The sequence below is a fragment of the Ursus americanus genome, unplaced genomic scaffold (genome assembly GCF_024610735.1).
Source record: "Ursus americanus isolate L20-20 unplaced genomic scaffold, mUrsAme1.1.p SCAF_147, whole genome shotgun sequence".
NCBI lineage: Eukaryota > Metazoa > Chordata > Mammalia > Carnivora > Ursidae > Ursus > Ursus americanus.
This window is the reverse complement of record NW_028273729.1, coordinates 1-10,881: the sequence shown is the minus strand read 5'-3', so window position 1 is coordinate 10,881 and position 10,881 is coordinate 1. Positions and strand designations below refer to the sequence as shown.

Here is a 10,881-nt window from a genome sequence, read left to right as displayed (position 1 = left end):
TTAAAAAATAATTTCTATCTTTTTTGATACCCTCTACTTGATATTTTCATACTGTCCTCTACTTCTCTAGGCATGCTTTCCTTTAGTTCTCAGAAAATAATTATAATAGCTACTTCAAAGTTTTCGTCTGCTAAGTGCAACATCTGAGTCTCCACAAAAGCAATTTCTATTGACCTTTTATTTCATGTATGGGACATAACTGTGTTTCTTCCAATGTCGCATTAGTTTTGATTAAAACTGGACACTTTTTATAATGTATTGCAGTGACTCTGGTAACTGATCTCTCTTCTCTCCAACGTTGATGCTCTTGTAATTATTTGATTGGTTGGTTGTAGTTGTTTGGTTGTAGTTATTTGATTTGTCTAGTTCCTTGGCTGAATGAACTCAGAAGTTTATTGCCCCTGCAGTGTGTTGCCTCTGATGAACCTGCTGAGATATTTTTTTTTCCTTGTTTCTAATCTTGCCATTTCGCTACCATCGGGACATCATAAGCCACTTATCAGTCAATGGTTTTGCTTAAGTCTCCTAGGCCAGGTAGAATTTTATCCTTTACTAGGAGACGTGTGTGGCTTAGAAGCTGCTACTGCAGTGCAAAGATTTTCATTTGTGTCTCACCTTCAGCCAGGGACCAATACCTGGATGCTAACTCTGCTGTGTTTCCAGGGAGGTACACAGGCTTGGGTGCTGATATTCTCTTCTAGTCTAAGATGAATTTGTGTAACTTTTTAAAACTTGGATCCCTAGGAGTGGCCTTTGGGTTGGTGTTGCTTATTTTTCAGACACTATTTGGTTAGAGATTGTGCTTTTGTCTTGTGTCATCCTTTGTACAATCTCTGTTACCAAAGTTTCACAATTCTACCTGACAAGTTAATCTGAACCTCTGCTTCATTACCCTCTGTAGCCTTAGGTCAGAATTCCATCATTTCTTTTTCTTTCTTTTTTTTTAAGAATGTATTTATTTATTTTTTTAAAAGATTTTTATTTATATATTTGAGAGAGAGATACAGAGACAAAGATAGCAACAGAGAGCAAGAGCTGGAAGAGAGGGAAGAAGCAGGCTCCCCGCTGAGCAGGGAGCCAGACAAGGGGCTCAATCCCAGGACCCTAGGATCATGACCTAAGCAGAACACAAATGCTTAACTGACTGAGCCACCCAAGGTGCCTTAGACCTTCATCATTTTTTACCTAGGTTATTAAAATAATACAGGAGTTACTTCACGGTGTTACTACCATCACTCTGTAAAACATCAATACTTTTCAGTCTCTGTTTTACCATTTCAAGCACTCCTAAGTAATTATAGAATATATTTCAAACTACTTTGAATCATATTTAAGACCCTTCAAAGCTATCATTCTAACCTTTCTGTCCTCGTCACAAATTCTCCCTTCTTCACCATCCAAGCTATACCATAATTCAAACATACTAGCTATTTTCTGTTCACTCAATATGTCAGAATACTCTATGCTTCCATACCTCCCTACATATAATTATCTCTGCCTAAAATTTTCTTCTTGCTCCTCTGTGCAGCCAATCAATGCCTATCATTAAAGACAAAGTTGCCTCTTTGGGGAAAGGTAGCTTCTTTTAGGAGAAATTTGCAAACTCCATAAAACAAAATTTGCCTTACTGCATACCTGTATCATCACACTTAGCAATGGGTTATTTGGAGTCAGTGTTGAAGAGTAAGATTCTGAGATCCTTGAGGACAGGTTCCTGACATACAGTATGGGCCCAAGAAAATTTGAGACTAGCTGAGTTCAATACCTATTTCAAGGCTTCATTTTACTCACTTGAGAGCTAGTAGTAAATAAAGAGTTTCTGCACTATAAGTACTTATGCTGCTACTAAACAAATTTAAAGATGGAACACCAAAATTTTGTCCCTAGAATATTCTTTAGAGGAAATCAAAGAACCATACATTCAACACGAGAGAGTTGAAGGATATTAGAGAACAGAAAGAAAATTTGCTCAATAAATTCGTCAAAAGTAAGAAATTAAATGAAGGGTGAAAGCTAAATACAATCCCTACCACCAAGGAATACACAGTGACCTAACAGAAATTGGAAATATTAAACATTTGAGGACAAGAAAGGAATATTTGAGGAATTACATAATTTTACCCTGGTTAGCAATGTAGGATGAATATTGAATCAAGAAGTAAAGAACTATGACTGTGGAAAGTCATACATTAATACATGACTGTATTAATTGGGTCAGACCCATTGTTGAATCAAAAGAGAAGACTGCAATAAATAGTCATTAAAAGTTATTTAAATCCATTGTCCCAAAGGAGGGTGAACACATTTTAAGCTGTCTGTAGCCAATTGATCGAGTGTAGTTTAAAAATGAGAACATCTATTTATGTGTCTTTTAATTTCAAAAAATAAGTAAGCTTTACTAATGTTTAACAGATTATTTTTGGTACTCTGAATTAATCTATGTAATACCTGGTCACTTTACACATGATACTTAAAATATGTTAAACAAAAGACAGAGGGATTTAGAGCAGTTCTCTTTGCAGTTATTTGCTTTGAATACATTGCTATGTATTATAGCTTAGGTGTGCCAAAACTGGAAGAAAGGAATACTTAAAGATTATTTTATCTTCTTTTAACTTAATTCATTCCCCAGAACTTTGTAAGGAGTTTAAAAAGATCTGTGCCAATGAACTTTGCATTGAAGATAATTCTAATTTTTTAAAATTCACATAAACAATTACAAAATGGTAGAGCTGACAATTCTACCCATAATATGAACCCTTTGTCAGCTAAATCAGAAAGTAAAAGAGCAAACAGCAATCAGAACTGACAACAAACTGGCTAAAAGATTCCAAATTATTAAGAAATATTATTTTAGAGTATGGATTTAATCCCATTATTATTAACAATGAACCTGACAATCTATACTGTACCTTGATATATTAGCTAGTGATCACAATAAGCAAACAATTTTAAAAGTAAAAATAAAAACATAAAATAGAGGTACCTGGGTGGCTCAGTAGGTTGTGTGTCCAACTCTTGATTTCAGCTCAGGTCATGATCTCGGGGTCATGAGTTTATGACGTCAGTCAGGTGCCAGGCTCACCGTGGAGTCAGCTTGAGATTCTCCCCTTTTCCCTCAGCACCTCCCCCGACTCTCTCTCTCTCTAAAATAAATAAATCTTTAGAAAAATAAAAAAAAATGTTTGCAGTATTAATACTCGCCAGCTAATAAATGGTTTAAAATTTTCACTAAATGTAATAAAGTGTTCTTGAATGTTTCTTACTAATACCAAAAGGACAAAAGTCACACTCTAGTCAGAAAATATTTCACTTTTTGGCCACTGTAAAATGGCTTAAATAAGCATATGGCAATAAATAAAATGCATCTCTTATCAGCAAACAATATCAAAACGTACACAGAAAACTATTTCTAATGATTTGCAAATTTAATGAATTGCAGTAGAATCATGTCTGTCTTATGGCAAGGAGACTTGCATTATACAAAGTATCTATGATTTTAACATCTGTACCTAATATTCTTTCACCAACTGTAATGATACAATAAATGCAATGTCTATGACAAAAACACATTAATCCGTGGGTTAAGTGGTGAATTTGACTGGAATTAAATAAGAACTTCCATAGAAGTGACAGTGATATCAGCCAATTTCAAACTTATTCACTACATCTTTTGTTGGCAAGTTATTGAAACAAACTTTGAAGCCTGTGGTGCAAAGTACACCAAGATCATCAATTATTATTAATTTTATAAAAGCAATACCTATAGAACAAGAATTTATTGTAGCATTTTACAGTAAAAGGGACAATGATTATGAAACTGTTTTGGGCCATATAGGTATTCTTTGAAAAATCTCATAAATAAAAAATTATTACATTTTGGTGAGCATAAGATAGTTGCATCATCAATGTATCATTTCAAATTTTAAATTACTTAGCATAATTTATTTTAAATTTGTCTTTTAAAATTCCTACTTCCTGAATATATTAACGTTGAACATAATATATGTTGTCACTAGTAAATTTATAACATACAGAGATCTATTTTTATGTTGAGGGTATTATGGTCAGCAAAGTCTGCAGATTATTCATCTAAAAAATTATCCAATGTTGTTAGAAAGAAGGTAAGAGGATAGCTTAGAGTGATATGAGGGAAAGCAAGTGTCCATTAATTCAAAGATGTCTACAATTCCTATAGCACAACCAATCAACCAACATTGTCACGCCCATTGTAATCAAGCCAATGCTCGGAGAGAACCACAGCATGTTGCAGGGCCAGAAATTAAGTGTAAACATCTCTCCTGGTCCTGCTAGGGCAGCAGCCTCTGTGCTCTAACAACTCCCAGTGAAATTTGGATTCCTAGAGCTCCAACACATCTGCCTTCAAGTGATTCGCATCTTTATAAAAGAAGCAGATGATACTATATACATTCCTATGCAGAGCATCGCAGAGAGTGAAAAGCAGATTTTTAATTTTGATTAACCCTTGAACATACTGTTCTTCATACTGTGCCTTTAGAACAGGTAAGTGGAAACATCATAGAGAGCTAACTTGTTAGAGGTTTAATATACTGAAGATGGTATTTTAATTAATTTTCTGTTGGCTAGAAAAAAAGGCTGTGGATTCTGAGACATCAAATCCTCTCTCACGGGTGCCTGGGTGGCTCAGTCAGGGAAGTGTCTGCTTCAGCTCAAGTCATGATCCCAGGTACTGGGAAGTAGCCTCACATTAGGCTCCCTGCTCAAAAGAGAGTCTGCTTCCCCCTCTCCCCACCTTGTCATCCCCCCATGCTTGCTCTCTCTCTCTCTCTCAAATAAATAAAATCTTTTAAAAAATCCTCTCTCACTGGGCAATCATATTACAATTTCACAATGACATAAGGACAAAAATTTTTATACAAATTTAAAGGATATATGCTCTTGACATGACATTGATGAGTAAAACATGACAGCAGATGGTCAGTGATTGAAAATGATGACTAAAATTAAGAAAAGCAAACTGTGAGTATCTAGGTAACTCATACTAGCTTTGAAAACAATGTAATAGCTAGAAACTCAACTTTTTTTTTTTTAACACAATGGCAATATTTTTCTTTTCATCATTTCAGGTGCTGATAGGACATGCAAATAAGCACATCATAATGAAAACTAGAGAAGGAGCAGGTGAGGGAGAATTAATGACCATAGCTAAATAGGTAGAAACTCTCTGCCTAAAACTGACCATTACAGCATAAATACAAATGAGATCTTAGGAATAAAGAGGGAGAAGTCCTTACAAGATGTTCATATGCAGGCAAAGGAAGGAAGCTGAATAATTCAGGAAACTCATATGAGTATTCTAAATAGTAGAAAGAGTATCAAGAAAACCTTTTAACAAAAAGAAAGTAGTTAGTTGCCAAATGCATAAGGGTGTCAAAAACATAATTCAAACAGGAGACATTAAGAAATTTAAAAACCTAGTTGTATTGAATATGCAGTATGTCATTTTGTCTCATAGTGAAATATCTTTGAGTCCAAGTAGCTGGATAGTATACAAAATACTAAACGAATATATTAAAGATACTTCAAACTTAAGAATAAAAGCAAAAAACCTATAGCAGTTTCTGTGTTACTGAACATAACTCATATACTATGAAATATACCTGATTTCAATACATAGTACAGTGATTATTATTGTATTCACAAAGTTATGCAACCATCACAATTTCATTTTAAATCATTTTATCACCACAGAAAGAAAAGACTGCCCATTTACACTCACTCCCTAGCTCAAAGTGATCACTAATGTACTTTCTATCTCTAATGATGTGTTTAGCAGACATTTCATATAAATAAAATCATACATGTGGCCTTTTGTGTCAGGCTTCTTTTACTTAGCCTAATGTTTTTGAGTATGCATACTTTAAATAAGTATGCATAAATTTTGAAAAACATAAAATCAGTGATGATTGAAATTTTTATTTTCTCTTCAAGTGCCTACAATGAAAGGAGGAAATATTTACTTGAATCAGTTATTTTTATATTAAGTAACTTATATTGTATACATGTGAGCAAGAGCAGAAATGCTCATATCCAGCTACTTAGTAAAACAAGTCTTGGCTTGTGCCTTTCCTAGTGAGGATTTAAAAGGAAAATTCTCGGCTTGTAATCTTGGATTTACAAGAATGATTCAGAATTCAGTGCATGCCATTTTGGTGCTCATTCTGTGCCTGGCGAGAATCTTACACATACACCGTCTCACCTAATACCACATCTCTTTAGGGTAGTCCTGCATCTAGGACCTGGGAAATTTACTTCTTCATGTGGATCTAGATTTTTCATTTACTAATGAAGATGTGGGAAATATATGATTACAAAGTTCCCTCCTAGTCAAATATATAATTATTCGACCTTCAATTTCCTCCAAAGCACATAATTATGAGTAAAATGAGTAAAATAATTATAATAAAATATGCAATCGATTATTCGAGAGGAAGAAAATTTTCTTCACTAATAGAATTTCTGTCAAAACTATATACTTTCTTTTGTTTCATTTATATTGCCTTTATTCACTCATCATGTAAGGTATGTTAACTGTAGAACTAAAGAAATAGTGGGTTTTAGAAATTTGCTTGGGAAAGGAAAGAGAAGAATAAGAGAAACAAATGCTGGGAAAGCTATCAACATAAGTGAATGCCAGCTTTCCCTCTAAAGTAAAATTAGAAGGCAAAATAAAGCTATGAGGTAGGCTTTATTTGTATTAACTCCATTCCATTTCACTGAATTCATTCCATATTCAAGTTTTTCTGTTGTCGCTGTATCACGGGGCATGAAATTCCATGTAGCAAAGGTATTCCCAAATTGTAGGTGGCATATTCACTTCATAATCATTCAATCATCAAGCCTTCTCATTTCTCCAAAAAGATGTAATTATTAAAATTACTTTTGGGGTGTCTGAATAGTGGGTTGGTGAGCATCTGGCCCTTAATTTCAGCTTAGGTCATGATCTCAGAGTCATGGGATGGACCCCGCATCAGGCTCCATACTCAGCATGGAGTCTGCTTGAGATTCTCTCTCTCCCTCTCTCTTGCCTTCCCCAATGCCTCTCTCTAAGTAAACAAACAAAGAAATAAAATCTTTAAAAAAATTTACTTTCACAAAGGTCTCCAACACAAAATTCCTGCTCGCTCACCCAATAATGATGAAACACAGCCCTTCGAAGAGGATGTGGTGGGTGGCTGTCTTCTCTGCTCTTCCTGACCCACTATCATCATTCAACATTCACTATGTCTACTCCTGGAGGTTGACTGACAAGAATATCACTTTCATCTTTATTTTCCCTAATTTGTACACATTATCCAGTTCTTAAAAATATCTAAGATAGGAAAGCAATCGAGGGAATTAAGGCTGGATAATGGTGGTAGGATATTTTGACAAGGGCCAGAGTAGAAATAAAAACAAGGAGAAAGTTACAGGTCATTGGAGAAAAGAGAACAGACACTTCATATGCACCTTCCTATCTGCATTCAGTCCCTTTTCTAAATGTACCACTCCTCTTACTGCTCTGAATTCTCTTCTTCTCATAAATCTTCACATATGCTCTAAGGTTTGTCCTTTTGGTCTACCATGAGGATTTTGTTTATTTTTTAAGTGTTTTGAAGAAAACGGAAAGCAATCCTAAAGCCATATCTGAAAATGTCACTTGGAATTGGTCTCCATTCTTTTAAAATTCTTACAACATGCCACATACAACATGTACTAACTTAAATACTTTTATTTGGTTTATTGCTATTTTTGTGTGTGATAACTATGTTTCTCTAGATTGTCCCTAGAAGTGGGGCGGGGATTCACTCTGCATAAGAAAATACAGTGTAATTAACTGTAACACAGAAAGAGTCCAACATACTTGTTGAAGCATATCTCCTAAGGAATTCACATGGAACATATGAATTCAATCAATACTTGTTGAATTGACCATAAAAATATGTTCCTTTAATTCGGGAAGCAACGTGTACATTGGTATGGGCCCAGATTCAGGATCAGACCAACTGGGCTTGAATACCAGCTTTGACCCTTGTTAGCTGTGTAACTGTAAGTCATTAAATACTTCTATGCCATAGTTTCCTTATATGCAAAATGAGAATAATAATAATGCTGCCCTCCTGGGACTGTTATGAGCATTGAATGCACTAATAAATTGAAACACTTAGAACAGAGTATAGCACATAGAGATCACTTAATTGTTACTGATCATTTTAGATCACTCTAGATCCTATGAACAATAAAGACACCAAGTGAAGAAAATTTGGTATGACATGTTACAACCAAAGCAAAATCTACATGTTAGGGTTGAATCCTCTCACTATTTACTTCTTAACCACCACATATGTACATTTACACAAAACACACCCACTTCTCACTGTGAATAGTAATACAAGAAATGGAGAAAACAAGCTCATAAGGATCTAAGGATGAGTCTATGCTTCCAGAAATTCTCAGTATACTACACAACAGAAACAAAAGAGCAACATTATTTTTTAAAGATTATAAATATATATATTAGAGAGTGCATGAGTGAGTGTAGGGAAGGGCAGAGGGAGGAGGAGAGAGAGAATCTTAAGCAGATGAGTTTGGAACTCTGTGCAGGGCTTGATCTCACAACCCTGAGACCATGACCTCAGCAAAATCAAGAGTTGGACCCTTAACCAACTGAGGCAGCCAGGCACCCAAAAAAGCAAAATTATTTTTAATGACTTAAAGAAATTTCTTTCATGTACAAATTAGCCCTAGGGTGTGTGTGTGTGTGTGTGTGTGTGTGTGTGTGTGTACATTTTCTTTATTTATTGTAGAAATATGGAATGGTCTTAACAAGTTACTTCACTGATACAGGACAATACAATTTCCTCATTTTTCAAATTCTCTATTCCTTATATATTGTTGCAAGATAATCTCAAGAGGTGACAGAAAATAGTGATAATAAATGGCAAAATAAATACTAATGTAACAACTTATCTAATTTTTCCAAGTGAGCAAATTAGTAACAATCAAGATCAATTGATAAAAGAGGGTCATTTAAAAGAATAAAACAATAGAAAATAAAATTTCCACTCCTTCAAATGCTTTTTAATTGCTGCATAACTATAATATTGTTTCAAAGTGATGTGACCTACAAAATAATTTCAAATTATAGACAGTGATGCTGATATGTTTAATATTATATATTTTCATAAGTTCAACTATTATTCATCAAAGAGAAATAGGAAAACATCAGTGCTAATTATGGCTTTACTTTTGTTTTCTCTTGGTATAAAAGAACTTCTGGAGCCTTTCTGAATCAAGTAGATGGACCTTAAAAATGGATCTGTAGTGACGGAGTTTATTTTACTAGGATTTTCTGGACAATGGGAACTTCAGATTTTCTTCTTTGTAACATTCTCCTTAACCTACAGTGCTACTGTGTTGGGAAATACTCTCATTATGGTCACAGTGACATTTAGTTCCACTCTTCATTCTCCCATGTACTTCCTCCTGGGAAACCTCTCCTTTCTGGATATGTGTCTCTCCACTGTCACCACACCCAAAATGATCACAGACTTACTCAACGAACACAAGACCATCTCCATTTGGGGCTGCATGACCCAGATGTTCTTTATACACTTCTTTGGGGGTGCTGAGATGACTCTTTTGATAGCCATGGCCTTTGACAGGTATGTAGCCATATGCAAACCCCTGAACTACAGGACAATCTTGAGCCACAGGCTGCTGAGTGGGTTTTGATACTTTCATGGACAATTGGGTTTGTACACACCATGAGCCAGATGGTATTGACAGTAAACTTGCCTTTCTGTGGCCCCAATGTCATAGACAATATATTTTGTGACCTTCCCCTTGTGATTAAGCTTGCTTGTATGGACACATACACCCTGGAATTCTTCGTCATTGCTGACAGTGGGCTGCTCTCATTCACCTGTTTCATCCTCCTGCTTGTCTCCTACACTGTCGTCCTGATCACTGTACAACAAAGACCATCTGGAGGGCTCTCCAAGGCTGTGTCCACACTGTCTGCACACATCATTGTGGTCACTCTGTTCTTTGGACCTTGTATCTTTATCTATGCCTGGCCATTCAATAGTTTCACAGGCAATAAAGTCCTTGCTGTGTTTTACACTGTTATCACACCCTTACTGAATCCTATTATCTACACCCTGAGAAATCAGAAAATGCAAGGGGCCATGAGCAAGTTATGGTTCCAACATGTTATCTCTACACAGAACTTCTAGATCTGAGCATTATATAATTAACATAAGTTTCAAATACTGTGATAACAGAAATTAAATTGATTATATATAATATACGCTTTCACTCTTATGTTAGAGTGACCAGGGCAGAACCATTGTGCAGAAAACCATAACATATTTTAATTCACGTTTACTACTGCTAAAGCACATAATGAGAATGAGTGACCTACAGAAAACAGATATTTGAAATCACTAAGCAGTTTTCCACAGATATTCAGTATATTTACTGGTGAAGAAAACAATTTAAAAAATATGGTGAATACTAACAGAGATGATTTTAATAGATGCGGACTGGTAATGACATTCATAGATTCATACTATCTTTAAATGAAGTACCAGTATAAATGATGAGTGAAATAATGTGAACAATGGGAAAGATATGATTCTAATCTCTTGATCCAATGAGACAAATAATTAAATTTGACAGCAGAGTGAATATAAAATGTCAGAGAGAATGTGAGATACCAGAGGGAAGGAACCAATGCAAAGACAGTTTCAGTAGAAGTACAAAAAGCAGCCTTGAAACCAAATGCTCCAAGAAATATCATAAGGCTGCACAGTTGCATTTCAAACCTCAATAAATAAAAGTAGAAGGATATTTCTT

General features: G+C 35.1%; 1 pseudogene; it reads left to right on the top strand.

Moving 5' to 3' along the window:
- The first annotated feature begins 9,321 nt into the window (after positions 1-9,321).
- Positions 9,322-10,259, top strand: LOC148106685 (olfactory receptor 4L1-like; annotated as a pseudogene).
- The last annotated feature ends 622 nt before the right edge of the window (positions 10,260-10,881 follow it).